The sequence below is a fragment of the Somniosus microcephalus genome, chromosome 22 (genome assembly GCF_052327205.1).
Source record: "Somniosus microcephalus isolate GS21.2 chromosome 22, FLI_Smic_1.0, whole genome shotgun sequence".
In the NCBI taxonomy this organism is placed as follows: domain Eukaryota; kingdom Metazoa; phylum Chordata; class Chondrichthyes; order Squaliformes; family Somniosidae; genus Somniosus; species Somniosus microcephalus.
In genome coordinates, this window is record NC_141008.1 from 13,677,152 (window position 1) to 13,690,743 (window position 13,592).

General features: G+C 47.9%; 2 pseudogenes; one reads left to right on the forward strand and one right to left on the reverse strand.

Moving 5' to 3' along the window:
* Positions 1–1,117: 1,117 nt before the first annotated feature.
* On the reverse strand, positions 1,118–1,236 carry LOC147102045 (5S ribosomal RNA; annotated as a pseudogene).
* A 9,252-nt stretch (positions 1,237–10,488) lies between these two features.
* LOC147102046 (5S ribosomal RNA) lies at positions 10,489–10,608 on the forward strand (annotated as a pseudogene).
* Positions 10,609–13,592: the final 2,984 nt, after the last annotated feature.

Below are 13,592 nucleotides of genomic sequence, written 5' to 3' on the forward strand. Positions count from 1 at the left end.
TGAATGACCTCAAGTTGACTTAGGGAAGAATGTGTGAGTCCAACCAGGAGCGCGTTGGAATAGACAAGTCTAGAGGTAACAAAGGCATGGATGAACGTTTCATCAGCGAATGAGCTGAGGCGGGGGCGGAGACGGGCAATGTTACGGAAGTGGAAATAGGCGGTCTTGGTTATGCTGTGGATATGTGGTCGGAAGCTCATTTCAGGGTCAAATATGACACCAAGGTTGCGAACAGTGTGGTTCAGCCTCAGACACGTTAGGGAGCGGGATGGAGTCGGTGGCTAGGATACAGAGTTTATGGCGGGGACCGAAGACAATGGCTTCGGTCTTCCCAATACTTAGTTGGAGGAAATTTCTGCTCATCCTCTGACAAGCAGTCTGACAATTTAGACACCGTGGAAGGGTCGAGAGAAGTGGTGCTGAGGTAGAGCTGGGTGTCAGCAGCGTACATGTGGAAACTGACGCTGTGTTTTCGGATGATGTCGTCGAGATGCAACATGTAGATGAGAAATAGGAGGGGCCAAGGATAGATCCTTGGGGGACCCCAGAGGTAACGATGAGGGAGCTGGAAGAGAAGCCATTGCAGGTGACTCTCTGGCTATGATTAGATAGTTAAGAAAGGAACCAGGCGAGTGCAGTCCCACCCAGCTGCACAATGGTGGAGCGGCGTTGGAGGAGGATGGAGTGGTCAACTGTGTCAAAAGCTGCAGACAAGTCAAGAAGGACAAGGGATGATATTTGCCTTAGTCACAGTCACATAATATGTCCTTTGTGACTTTGATAAGAGCCATCTAATTGCTGCTCTTTCTACATTATTCTCTGCTCTGTTGCAGTTTGTCCCTCCTAGTTTTCTCTGCACCTTGTCTCTCCTCTCTGCTGCTGCGTCCTGATGCCCCTCTGCCAGTGTGTGTTTCTTTGCTATTATATTTTCTTCTGCTTTTTCCCCCCCCGTCTCGAACCCCTTGCCTTTGTGTTGCAACAGGAGAATGTGAAGAAAAAAATGCTCAAAGGAGAGAGAGAGCGAGAGACTGTGCAGGGGTGAGCAGCGAAAAGGTTGTTGATTGATTAACGGCAACGTGAGTGTGCAGAGCTGTGAGCAGCCTCTGGCGGCCGCAAAAGCCTACTGCACCTGGTATTCCCAGGAAGTCTCCCATCCAAATACTAACCAGGCCTGACTCTGCTTAGCTCCCGAAATCAGACGAGATCAGGCGTTTTCAGACTAGTGTGACTGTAGGCATTTTGTGCCTGGCTTTCACTTTACTTAAAGGCACGCTGTCTGTTTTGCTTGTCCATGCATTCAGAGCATTTCCTGCTCAGTTATGGCAATTTTCTCTCCCCGTTCCAGTCCTGCTGTCCTTTTACACCTCCTGCCTCTTGCACCCTCTCCCTGTCTTGTCCCCTCCTGCTCTCCGAGATGTCACACCCTCGCCTTTCTTTCCAGTACTTACACTCACCCCGCAACTCACTCCCGGCTCCGCCCCGCCGACACCAGAATTTTTTGGATCCAGCGCCCAACTCTGCCCTCAACCCGCGCTCCCCTCCGCTGTCTTTATCCTTTTCCACCGTACTCAGTGTCTTTACCACCATCTCCATTTTGCTCCCCACTCACAACTCTTCTGCCTCTTCCTACACTCTTTTCTCCTTCCGTTCTCCAGCTGTGTCCTCCGCCTGTTCAGCTCCACTCACACACCTACTCCTTCTCCCACCTCCTCATCCCTCAAGGGGCTCCTTCGGCCGCACAGTCACAGCAGGCAGGGTCTTTGTGACACACCCCATAACTCTCCATTCTGCAGCTACGAGCGATGTGCCCAGACTCGCCGCAGTTATAACAGTACAGGTCTGGACAACTTCATAAAAGATGGTCGTGTCCAAGACAATAACACCCCTTCACCTGGTTATCATGCAGTGCCCGGAAGTACTGAACTCCTTCCGTCGTCTCAAATTTCATACTACACGACAGCGACCTCACCCGCTCTGGGAACCGCACCTTCGCGTAACGGCTTCTATCTACTACCCGTGTGCCTGGATAATATCTACTCCTTATTACCAAGCAGATTTTAATGTACCACGACTCCAATTTTTTCATTAGCACATTTTCCTCGATATTAAATTCATCCTGGGCACATTTTGCTCTGAGGGGCCCGGCACTGCAAGCCCATTGCTGCCCATGTTTAAGCCAGGTCTCCGTTATAGCCACTGAATCATAACCCCATGTGGCAACATGTGCCTGCCACTCATCGAACTTATTGGTAACACTCGGTGCATTAACACACATGCATTCCAACAGCATGCTAGTTCGCTTTGCTTTTCCCCCAACAATAACTTGAATTTATATAGCACCTTTAACATAGTAAGACGCCCCAAAGTGCTTCATAGGAACGTTATGAAACAAAATTTGACACCGAGCCACGTAAGAAGAAATTCGGGCAGATGACCAAAAGCTTGGTCAAACAGGTAGGTTTTAAGGAGCGTCTTAAAGGATGAAAGTGAGGTAGAGTGGCGGACAGGTTTAAGGAGGGAACTTCAGAGCTTAGGGCCTAGGCAACAGAAGTCACGGCCACCAAATGTTGAGTGATTATAATCAGGGATGCTGAAGAGGCCAGAATTAGAGGAGCGCAGATATCTCAGGGGGGTTGTGGAGCTGGACTAGATTACAACGATAGGGAGCGGTCAGGCCATGGAGCGATGCGAAAACAAGGATAAGTATTTTGAAATCGAGGCGTTACTTAACCGGGAGCCAATGTAGGTCAGCGAGCACAGGGGTGATGGGTGAACGGTGTTATGTTCATTAATAAATAGACATTCTTATTATGAACACAGCTAGCTTTTGGTAGTTACTTTATTGAGCACATGTGGACTAGGTACTGTATCTTGTAGAGGCTTCCATCTTGACTCTTGCCTTGTGGGTACTCTAGCCTCATGGGTAATGTAGTCTTAATATATATACAGCTGGGTAGTGTAGTCTTAATACATACAGCTATATACAGCTCTACACAGCTCTACGGCTCCACCTAGTGTCCACTATGGAATGACATGTTTTTGATCATTACATCCCCCTTTCTTTGAGGCTTTTTGAAGACATGGATACCCTTTGGCCTTTTCGTCCTTAATGGGCTCTCTGCTTCATCACCTGAGTCATCTGGTCTGCTTATGGCACAGTTTATATGGTAGACTCTCTTGACCAGTTCTAAGTCTTCACAGGCTTTGTCACCTAGTATCGAATCAAGTCTTTCAGCCACAACAGAAAACATGAGATGATGCACTTTGTCTTTGACTGTCACTTTAAGTCTGCATACACCTAAGCTATCTATTTTCTGTCCATTATATTTCTTCAGTAGTACTGACTTTTTCTGTATTTTGGGCTTTTCTTTCATATTGTTAATGTCACTCATACTGATTAAGTTTGCTTTTGCCCCAGTGTCTAGTTTCAAGGTAACTAATGCTCCATTTACCTGCAGTGGGATCATCCATTTGTCCACTTTTACTGCATTGGCTTTTTGTTCAGCATTGTCCATTTCTGAGGGCTGCACATTTTCTGTATCTTTTTTGATATCGTCACATGACACCATTCCGACAAAAAATGTCTCACTTAAATCAGTGTCCTCAATTACATTAACTCGTTGCCCTTTCTTAGTTTGTACTTTTGAAAAGCATTGTTTGGCAAAGTGATTCTTTCCATTACACTTTATGCACATTTTCCCATACACTGGGCATTGTCTTAACTGGTGTTTGTAACCACAGCGTTTACAATTAAAAATTTCATTCTCCGATTGCTTTTCATTTCTGTTCTGCCCACGTTTCTTCCCCTTGTAGGACACAGCACCGACAGCAGCATTTTCACTCATTACAATCGCATCATTATTGATTTCACTGAAAGTCTTCGCCTGCTTTCGAGCTAGCTCGCTGGCTTGGCATATTTTCACTGCATTTTCCAAATTTAGTTCGGTTTCTCTCAACAGACGTTCCCTGACTTTTTTATCATGAATACCAAACACAATCTGGTCACGAATCATGGCTGATTTCAGCTCAGAGAAATTACATGTCTGTGCTTTCAGTTTCAGATCAGTTATAAAGCTAACAAAAGTCTAATTTTGTTGCTGTGTCCGAGAACGGAAGATGTATCTTTCGTACGTCTCATTCCTTTAGGGAGAGCAATGTTGTGTTCATAATAAGAATGTCTATTTATTAATGAACATAACACCGCTCACCCATCACCACTGTGCTCGCTGACCTGCATTGGCTCCCGGTTAAGTAACGCCTCGATTTCAAAATACTTATCCTTGTTTTCGCATCGCTCCATGGCCTGACCCCTCCCTATCGCTGTAATCTAGTCCAGCTCCACAACCCCCCGAGATATCTGCGCTCCTCTAATTCTGGCCTCTTGAGCATCCCTGATTATAATCACTCAACATTTGGTGGCCGTGACTTCTGTTGTCTAGGCCCTAAGCTCTGAAGTTCCCTCCTTAAAACTTGTCCGCCACTCTCCCTCACTTTCATCCTTTAAGACGCTCCTTAAAACCTACCTCTTTGACCAAGCTTTTGGTCATCTGCCCGAATTTCTTCTTATGTTGCTCGGTGTCAAATTTTGTTTCATAACCTTTCTATGAAGCACTTTGGGACGTCTTACTATGTTAAAGGTGCTATATAAATTCAAGTTATTGTTGGGGAAAAAGCAAAGCGAACTAGCATGCTGTTGGAATGCATGTGTGTTAATGCACCGAGTGTTACCAATAAGTTCGATGAGTTGCAGGCACAAGTTGCCACATGGGGTTATGATTCAGTGGCTATAACGGAGACCTGGCTTAAACATGGGCAGCAATGGGCTCGGAGTGCCGGGCCCCTCAGAGCAAAATGTGCCCAGGATGAATTTAATATCGAGGAAAATGTGCTAATGAAAAAATTGGAGTCGTGGTACATTAAAATCTGCTTGGTAATAAGGAGTAGATATTATCCAGGCACACGGGTAGCAGATAGAAGCCGTTACGCGAAGGTGCGGTTCCCAGAGCGGGTGAGGTCGCTGTCGTATAGTATGAAATTTGAGACGACGGAAGGAGTTCAGTACTTCCGGGCACTGCACGATAACCAGGTGAAGGGGTGTTATTGTCTTGGACACGACCATCTTTTATGAAGCTGTCCAGACCTGTACTGTTATAACTGCGGCGAGTCTGGACACATCGCTCGGAGCTGCAGAATGGAGAGTTGTGGGGTGTGTCACAAAGACCCTGCCTGCTGTGACTGTGCAGCCGAAGGAGCCCCTTGAGGGATGAGGAGGTGGGAGAAGGAGTAGGTGTGTGAGTGGAGCTGGACAGGCAGAGGACACAGCTGGAGAACGGAAGAGGCAGAAGAGTTGTGAGTGGGGAACAAAATGGAGATGGTGGGAAAGACACTGAGTACGGTGGAAAAGGATAAAGACAGCGGAGGGGAGCGCGGGTTGAGGGCAGAGTTGGGCGCTGGATCCAAAAAATTCTGGTGTCGGCGGGGCGGAGCCGGGAGCGAGTTGCGGGGTGAGTGTAAGTACTGGAAAGAAAGACGAGGGTGTGACATCTCGGAGAGCAGGAGGGGACAAGACAGGGAGAGGGTGCAAGAGGCAGGAGGTGTAAAAGGACAGCAGGATTGGAGCGGGGAGAGGAAATTGCCATAACTGAGCAGGAAATGCTCTGAATGCATAGACAAGCAAAACAGACAGCGTGCCTTTAAGTAAAGTGAAAGCCAGGCACCAAATGCCTATGGCCACACTAGTCTGAAAAGGCCTGATTCTTGTTTGATCTCGGAAACTAATCAGTGTCAGGCTTGGGTAATACTTGGATGGGAGACCGCCTGGGAATACCAGGTGCAGTAGGCTTTTGCGGCCGCCAGAGGCTGCTCACAGCTCTGCACACTCACGTTGCCGTTAATCAATCAACAACCTTTTCGCTGCTCAATCCTGCACAGTCTCTCTCTCTCTCTCGTTTGAGCATTTTTTTCTTCACATTCTCCTGTTGCAACACAAAGGCAAGGGGTTCGAGACAGGGGGGGGAAAAAGCAGAAGAAAATATAACAGCAAAGAAACACACACTGGCAGAGGGGCATCAGGACGCAGCAGCAGAGAGGAGAGACAAGGTGCAGAGAAAACTAGGAGGGACAAACTGCAACAGAGCAGAGAATAATGTAGAAAGAGCAGCAATTAGGTGGCTCTTATAAAAGTCACAAAGGACATATTTTGTGACTGTGACTAAGGCAAATATCACCCCTTGTCCTTCTTGACTTGTCTGCAGCTTTTGACACGGTTGACCACTCCACCCTCCTCCAACGCCGCTCCACCATTGTGCAGCTGGGTGGGACTGCACTCGCCTGGTTCCATTCTTAACTATCTAATCGTAGCCAGAGAATCACCTGCAACGGCTTCTCTTGCAGCTCCCGCATCGTTACCTCTGGGGTCCCCCAAGGATCTATCCTTGGCCCCTCCTATTTCTCATCTGCATGTTGCACCTCGACGACATCATCCGAAAACACAGCGTCAGTTTCCACATGTACGCTGCTGACACCCAGCTCTACCTCAACACCACTTCTCTCGACCCTTCCACGGTGTCTAAATTGCCAGACTGCTTGTCAGAGGATGAGCAGAAATTTCCTCCAACTATATATTGGGAAGACCGAAGCCATTGTCTTTGGTCCCCGCCATAAACTCTGTATCCTAGCCACCCACTCCACCCCGCTCCCTAACGTGTCTGAGGCTGAACCACACTGTTCGCAACCTTGGTGTCATATTTGACCCTGAAATGAGCTTCCGACCACATATCCACAGCATAACCAAGACCGCCTATTTTCACTTCCGTAACATTGCCCGTCTCCGTCACCGCCTCAGCTCATTCGCTGATGAAACGTTCATCCATGCCTTTGTTACCTCTAGACTTGTCTATTCCAACGCGCTCCTGGTTGGCCTCACACATTCTTCCCTAAGTCAACTTGAGGTCATCCAAAACTCTGCTTCCTGTGTCCTAACTCACACCAAGTCCCGTTTGTAATGATCAAAAACATGTCATTCCATAGTGGACAGTAGGTGGAGCCATAGAGCTGTGTAGAGCTGTATATAGCTGTATGTATTAAGACTACACTACCCAGCTGTATATATATTAAGACTACATTACCCATGAGGCTAGAGTACCCACAAGGCAAGAGTCAAGATGGAAGCCTCTACAAGATACAGTACCTAGTCCACATGTGCTCAATAAAGTAACTAGCAAAAGCTAGCTGTGTTCATAATAAGAATGTCTATTTATTAATGAACATAACATGGTACCAGGAGTGGGGAAGATCTGGTGAAAATTGTGAAAAGCGACATGGAGAATTTGAAGCCACCAGAGCGTTTGAATCTCACAGAAAAAATCGACTACAACTGGCAGACTTTTAAACAGCAATTCGAACTCTACATTGCAGACATCGGATTCGGTACGAAGCCACACGCAAGGAAGATAGCGTTGCTGCTCACGGTTGCAGGCCCACAGGCGATAGAGGTATTTAATACATTTGTATTTAATACAGCGGAGAACAGAGAAAAATTAGAAGATGTGCTAAAAAAATTTGATGCACATTGCTCTCTCAAAAAGAATGAGACGTATGAAAGATACATCGTCCGTTCTCGGACACAGCAACAAAATTAGACTTTTGTTAGCTTTATAACTGATCTGGAACTGAAAGCACAGACATGTAATTTCTCTGAGCTGAAATCATCCATGATTCGTGACCAGATTGTGTTTGGTATTCATGATAAAAAAGTCAGGGAACGTCTGTTGAGAGAAACCGAACTAAATTTGGAAAATGCAGTGAAAATATGCCAAGCCAGCGAGCTAGCTCGAAAGCAGGCGAAGACTTTCAGTGAAATCAATAATGATGCGATTGTAATGAGTGAAAATGCTGCTGTCGGTGCTGTGTCCTACAATGGGAAGAAACGTGGGCAGAACAGAAATGAAAAGCAATCGAAGGATGAAATTTTTAATTGTAAACACTGTGGTTACAAACACCAGTTAAGACAATGCCCAGCGTATGGAAAAATGTGCACAAAGTGTAATGGAAAGAATCACTTTGCCAAACAATGCTTTTCAAAAGTACAAACTAAGAAAGGGCAACGAGTTAATGTAATTGAGGACACTGATTTAAGTGAGACATTTTTTGTCGGAATGGTGTCATGTGACGATATCAAAAAAGATACAGAAAATGTGCAGCCTTCAGAAATGGACAATGCTGAACATAAAGTCAATGCAGTAAAAAGGGACAAATGGATGATCCCACTGCAGGTAAATGGAGCATTAGTTTCCTTGAAACTAGACACTGGGGCAAAAGCAAACTTAATCAGTATGAGTGACATTAACAATATGAAAGAAAAGCCCAAAATACAGAAAAAGTCAGTACTACTGAAGAAATATAATGGACAGAAAATAGATAGCTTAGGTGTATGCAGACTTAAAGTGACAGTCAAAGACAAAGTGCATCATCTCATGTTTTCTGTTGTGGCTGAAAGACTTGATTCGATACTAGGTGACAAAGCTTGTGAAGACTTAGAACTGGTCAAGAGAGTCTACCATATAAACTGTGCCATAAGCAGACCAGATGACTCAGGTGATGAAGCAGAGAGCCCATCAAGGATGAAAAGGCCAAAGGGTATCCATGTCTTCAAAAAGCCTCAAAGAAAGGGGGATGTAACGATCAAAAACATGTCATTCCATAGTGGACACTAGGTGGAGCCGTAGAGCTGTGTAGAGCTGTATATAGCTGTATGTATTAAGACTACACTACCCAGCTGTATATATATTAAGACTACATTACCCATGAGGCTAGAGTACCCACAAGGCAAGAGTCAAGATGGAAGCCTCTACAAGATACAGTACCTAGACCACATGTGCTCAATAAAGTAACTACCAAAAGCTAGCTGTGTTCATAATAAGAATGTCTATTTATTAATGAACATAACACCGTTCACCCATCACCCCTGTGCTCGCTGACCTACATTGGCTCCCGGTTAAGTAACGCCTCGATTTCAAAATACTTATCCTTGTTTTCGCATCGCTCCATGGCCTGACCCCTCCCTATCGCTGTAATCTAGTCCAGCTCCACAACCCCCCGAGATATCTGCGCTCCTCTAATTCTGGCCTCTTGAGCATCCCTGATTATAATCACTCAACATTTGGTGGCCGTGACTTCTGTTGCTAAGGCCCTAAGCTCTGAAGTTCCCTCCTTAAACTTGTCCGCCACTCTACCTCACTTTCATCCTTTAAGACGCTCCTTAAAACCTACCTCTTTGACCAAGCTTTTGGTCATCTGCCCGAATTTCTTCTTACGTGGCTCGGTGTCAAATTTTGTTTCATAATGTTTCTATGAAGCACTTTGGGACGTCTTACTATGTTAAAGGTGCTATATAAATTCAAGTTATTGTTGGGGAAAAAGCAAAGCCAACTAACATGCTGTTGGAATGCATGTGTGTTAATGCACCGAGTGTTACCAATAAGTTCGATGAGTTGCAGGCACAAGTTGCCACATGGGGTTATGATTCAGTGGCTATAACGGAGACCTGGCTTAAACATGGGCAGCAATGGGCTCGGAGTGCCGGGCCCCTCAGAGCAAAATGTGCCCAGGATGAATTTAATATCGAGGAAAATGTGCTAATGAAAAAATTGGAGTCGTGGTACATTAAAATCTGCTTGGTAATAAGGAGTAGATATTATCCAGGCACACAGGTAGCAGATAGAAGCCGTTACGCGAAGGTGCGGTTCCCAGAGCGGGTGAGGTCGCTGTCGTATAGTAAGAAATTTGAGACGACGGAAGCAGTTCAGTACTTCCGGGCACTGCACGATAACCAGGTGAAGGGGTGTTATTGTCTTGGACACGACCATCTTTTATGAAGCTGTCCAGACCTGTACTGTTATAACTGCGGCGAGTCTGGACACATCGCTCGGAGCTGCAGAATGGAGAGTTGTGGGGTGTGTCACAAAGACCCTGCCTGCTGTGACTGTGCGGCCGAAGGAGCCCCTTGAGGGATGAGGAGGTGGGAGAAGGAGTAGGTGTGTGAGTGGAGCTGAACAGGCGGAGGACACAGCTGGAGAACGGAAGGAGAAAAGAGTGTAGGAAGAGGCAGAAGAGTTGTGAGTGGGGAATAAAATGGAGATTGTGGGAAAGACACTGAGTACGGTGGAAAAGGATAAAGACAGCGGAGGGGAGCGCGGGTTGAGGGCAGAGTTGGGCGCTGGATCCAAAAAATTCTGGTGTCGGCGGGGCGGAGCCGGGAGCGAGTTGCGGGGTGAGTGTAAGTACTGGAAAGAAAGACGAGGGTGTGACATCTCGGAGAGCAGGAGGGGACAAGACAGGGAGAGGGTGCAAGAGGCAGGAGGTGTAACAGGACAGCAGGACTGGAGCGGGGAGAGAAAATTGCCATAACGGAGCAGGAAATGCTCTGAATGCATAGACAAGCAAAACAGACAGCGTGCCTTTAGGTAAAGTGAAAGCCAGGCACCAAATGCCTACGACCACACTAGTCTGAAAACGCCCGATTTCGTCTGATCTCTGGAAGTTAAGCTGAGTCAGGCCTGGTTAGTACTTGGATGGGAGACTGCCTGGGAAAAGCAGGTGCAGTAGGCTTTTGCAGCCGCCAGAGGCTGCTCACAGCTCTGCACACTCACGTTGCCGTTAATCAATCAACAACCTTTTCGCTGCTCACTCCTGCACAGTCTCTCTCTCTCTCTCGTTTGAGCATTTTTTTCTTCACATTCTCCTGTTGCAACACAAAGGCAAGGGGTTCGAGACGGGGGGGGAAAAAGCAGAAGAAAATATAATAGCAAAGAAACACACACTGGCAGAGGGGCATCAGGACGCAACAGCAGAGAGGAGAGACAAGGTGCAGAGAAAACTAGGAGGGACAAACTGCAACAGAGCAGAGAATAATGTAGAAAGAGCAGCAATTAGATGGCTCTTATCAAAGTCACAAAGGACATATTTTGTGACTGTGACTAAGGCAAATATCACCCCTTGTCCTTCTTGACTTGTCTGCAGCTTTTGACACGGTTGACCACTCCATCCTCCTCCAACGCCGCTCCACCATTGTGCAGCTGGGTGGGACTGCACTCGCCTGGTTCCATTCTTAACTATCTAATCGTAGCCAGAGAATCACCTGCAACGGCTTCTCTTCCAGCTCCCGCATCGTTACCTCTGGGGTCCCCCAAGGATCTATCCTTGGCCCCTCCTATTTCTCACCTACATGTTGCACCTCGATGACATCATCTGAAAACACAGCGTCAGTTTCCACATGTACGCTGCTGACACCCAGCTCTACCTCAGCACCACTTCTCTCGACCCTTCTGTAGTGTATGTACCCGTCTATCTTTAAGGGAACTATTGAATGTAACCGTTCACCTTTAAGGGAACTACTTTAGGTGTGGCACTATTTGTTTGGCTTCTGTATACTGTAATACCGATAGTGACCACACCAGTATATAAGTGTTGTAGCATGATTGCTGGGGCAGATTCGCCCGGACCTTCGAATAGTAAAGACCTGTTTGTTTGTTACTTCTGAAGTCTGTGTATTTATTAACTGCACAACCCACAGACTTTACAGTGGCGACGAGTCCGATCGTACCCTGCGGCAAGATTACCAAAAGCAACGAAGAGCGTCGAAGAGAGACAACCGCCCTCGTCGTGCTACCAAAAGAAAACACGAGGCTGCCACAACAGAAAGCAGGAAGACTAACAACAAAAGCTGTATCAGCAACAGGCACTGACTACCCTTCTGCCACGGTGCGGAGTGAGCCGACCAGCAAGAAACAAGGCGGCCGAAGAGACTGTGAGTCGGGGAAGGTGTAGAAGTATCCGGAGGATAAGGGCAGAGCACTCGACCTCGGTCGAGGGGGAGCTGTGCCGGCCAAAAGTCGGGTCCAACGGCGTCGGGTGACAGCCGGACCGCAATCGGCGGGAAAAATCCGGGCAGCGACCGCAGCCACGAAGCGCTGAGCCTGCGAGTAGGCGCGGTAAGAGAAACCCAGCCGCAGCCGGGGAGGGAAACACCGGTCTGCGAGAGGGCTGGGGAGGCGAACGGGAACCGTGCGGGTGAGAGCCGGGTGCAGAGAGAGAGACTGCGAGGAGCCAGTCCAGCGGCTGAGCTGTTCTCCACCAACGGGGTACTCAGAGCCGGCAAAACCGAACGTGCGGGAGTGGGTGAGAGACACAGCCGAAAACGGGGTGAGAGACTGCGCGAGAGCCAATCCAGCGGCTGAGCTGTTCTCCACCAACGGGGTACCCAGGGCCGGTAACACCGAACGTGCGGGTGAGAGAGCGACAGAGCCGGGTACGGAGAGAGAGACTGCGCGAGAGCCAGTCCAGCGGCTGAACTGTCCTCTGTTAACGGGGTGTACCCAGCGCCGGTAGAGCCGTGCGGGCGGGAGGAAAAGACATAGCTGAGTAAGGGGAGCTGTGCGGTAGCCAGCCAGCGGCTGAACCTGTCCGCTGTGGGGGAAGCGTACCCCTTCCACCGGGAAGAAATGCGGGAAGCCGCCATTAGGCGGAGAAGACGCCAGAAGCGGGAAACCGCCATTGAAGTGGGCGGGGCGAGAAAGGAAGAGCGGGAAACCGCCATTTTCGCGGGAAAACCGCCATCTTGATTGACATACCGTCATTGAAGTGGGCGGGGAGAGAAGGAAAGAGCGGGAAACCGCCGATTTCGCGGGAAAACCGCCATCTTAGAAACAAACAAGTAAATAAGAATACTTAAAGAAATACTGGTGCTGCTCCCAAGGGAAGAAAGATGCCTAAGCGAGGGAATATTAACGACTTTAATTCTGAAATAGAAGACTGGGCCACGTACGTGGAACGCATAGAGGTCTATTGCGAAGCCAACAAAATAGAGGAAGACGACAAGGCGATAACATTGCTAAACTCGATGGGGGCAAAAACATACGGGCTCTTGAAGCATCTAATAGCACCAGCTAAACCAGCGGATCAGACCTTCGAAGAAATTGTGGCTGTGCTGAAGGACCACTTGAACCCCACACCGTTGATGCTGGCTGAACGATTCAAATTCTACGCAAGAACGCAGAGGAAAGACGAAAGCAATGCGGAATACTTGGTCGAGCTGCGTCGGCTGGCGAAATACTGCCAGTTCAGAGGGAATCTGACAGAGGCACTGCGGGACAAGTTCGTATGCGGATTGTCCAAAGAAGGAACGCAGAAGCGACTACTGGAAGAAAACGACCTCACACTGGACAGGGCTGTCCTCATAGCTGCATCACACGAAGCCGCAGCGAAAGGGACGGCGGAAATGCAGCTAAAGGCGGCGGCACTCGGGGTGGACCAAATTACTGCGAGCACAACAAAATGCTACCATTGTGGGAAGACAACGCACGACCAGAATCAATGCTGGTTTAAGAACCAAGAGTGTAGGAAATGTGGCAAACTGGGTCACATCGCGAAGGTATGCCGGTCCAGGAAAAAGACCAACAATCAACAGAAGCCACCACAAGAAAAGTACAACAAGGTACATCAGGTGGCTGAGAAGAGTTCAGACGAACAGAATTCAGACTCAGACCCAAACAACCAGGAGCTGGGTAGGCTGAGAATCCACAATGTGGGTAAAG